Source organism: Wolffia australiana, chromosome 13 (assembly GCF_029677425.1).
Source record: "Wolffia australiana isolate 7733 chromosome 13, ASM2967742v1".
Classification (NCBI taxonomy): Eukaryota; Viridiplantae; Streptophyta; class Magnoliopsida; order Alismatales; family Araceae; genus Wolffia; species Wolffia australiana.
The window spans coordinates 15,600,647-15,602,984 of NC_135847.1; positions in this window are offsets into that span (position 1 = coordinate 15,600,647).

Genomic DNA, 2,338 nt, shown 5'->3' on the forward strand with positions numbered 1-2,338 from the left:
TTGTGATAGAAATGTGTTTTCCCACTTACCACCATTTTGATGTAATCAAATGGGCACCAGTCAAAAGCATTGACAATGATTAACTCTGCTAATCATTGTGATAATATGGACTTACGTTGTCACCAATCCTGATGCCATTTAGACCCAATCATAAACTGATGTAATATGTATTGGTCGGATCGTTTGGCACATATTACAACACAGTAAAATGAAAATTTATGTACGATTAGTATGAATCTGTTCAAGAGAATAACCCTAAATGATTGTCTAAGGTAACCATTGTCCCAGAAAATACGGTACACTAACTTTCCGAGAAAAAAAGTGTTCACAATCAGACTCCCAATGACACGTAAGTGAACTAGATACCTAGGATGCAAGGAGCTTGTCAGCCCAGTGGCCTCCAAGTCTTTTATTATCACGCAATTAGTCTTCTACCACAAGAATATCCTAGCACTCGACGAGGTGGCCCTCCTATATGCAGATATTTCAGATGCAGCAAAGGAACATATAGAGGACGACGACATTGGAAAAAGTAATAATACTAATAACAAAGGGAAACGAGACGAATCTTACGTGAGCGTATGCTACCCTAGTGCACAGTCTCAAGAAGAGGCAACAGCATTCGTAGTGTGTGGTGAATCATTGATGCAGGATAACACGAGTGCTATTCATCGCGTAACTGCTGACGATGAACACGGGCTTGTTCAACAAACAATTGGTGATGGAAGGAATGATGGCACGCGCAGCACAGGGAATAAGATCTTGATGATAACAGCAATGAGGCACCTAGGGGCGTGTTCGGAGGTTCACGGATGTGGGGTAATACGCAGGGCAGCGTGTTATGTATGAGTGGCAATGGGTGGGCCGCCACAATGTTTGTGTGCGCTGCAAGGGGATGACGCGCATGTCTTGAACAGTGTTGATGCGTTGTGCTCTGAGGCGGCCGTGGGCCGTGCACGACAAGCTAGTAACAGTCATGATTGGTGCCCAATCAATGGGATCGCGCTGAAGGGGAGACAGTAGGGGGACAGGAATATTGCGATTCATAAGTGAATTTTGAGGAACGCTCTTGATCTGTCCAGGAACTTGAGTAGTTGAAGATGTGGAGGTCGTTGATGGCGATCCTCTATGGATTAATGTCTACACGGCTGATCATGCACAGGCGACGAAAGGCTCCACGATCTACACAAGATCTATTATCTAACTTCTCTCTAGAAGACTAGTAAAAAACTAAAAAAACTAATCCTTTCAAATTTAAAAATAACAACCTGTTTGTGGGAGAAAGGGAGAATGCCAAAGTGGCCGAAAATGAGGGGAAAACCGTCACGAGACAATGTTCCTCAAAGAAACAATTACAAGGATAAAAACAAAATAACAGATAAGGCCCAACTAATGCCCTAATCCGATCGTTCAACGAAATTAAAAGAAATACAACAAAACAACACATGACACTTAAGATAAGAGTTATGCCGGATACTTGAAATTGGAATCACGGACATCAGCTCGAGTAGCGGGGTGTGGTTGAACTCTTCCTGTGTTGATGTCCTCGTGATTATCCCCCATCATCCTCTCGGGGTGGGAAGAACTTGACTCTGGCCAGTTGAGACCGATGATGTCTTCAATGGGTTGGACTAGTCCCGAACATAGTCGGCAAAGGTCATCATCGGTAATCCACATGTCATCCGATGAAGGCCATCCCTTCCAATGCACTACGAAAGTGCGGTCCACTTGTTCCCCTGTAGTGTGAATTACCTCTTGCAGTGTCGTTTCTGTCTGTTATTGCCATACAAGAGTAGGGATAGGAAGTGGAATATGGTTACACTCACTCTCATCACTATCAAGTCTCAATTGGTTGTGAGGCTCATTTATAAGTGGCCTGGGTTGGTATCGGGCTAAGGCACTGACATTGAAAGTCAGACAAATCCCCCAATCAGGTGGAATACTCATGACATAGGCATTGTCGTTAATTTTACGGGCAGTCCAAAAAGGGCGGACACTATGGTAATGTAGCTTTGTAGTGACCCTTGGAGAGTGACTCTCAGGCCACAATCTAACCATGACTAACTCTCCTTCTAAAAAAGAAATGGACCGTTGTCCTAAATCAATAGCCGCCTTATAATTTTATTTAGAGATGTGATGCGAGAATGAATGTTTTCATGCATGCTTCTAATATGCTCAGCGAAATCATATGCATCCTCGGAGATTCTAGTATGAGAGTCTAATGGTATGAGATCTAGTGGTTTACGTGGAAGTTGACCGTAAACAATTTTGAATGGCGCTTTCCCAGAAGTACGGTTCACCGAAGAGTTGAAGGCGAACTCCGCACAAGGTAGAACTT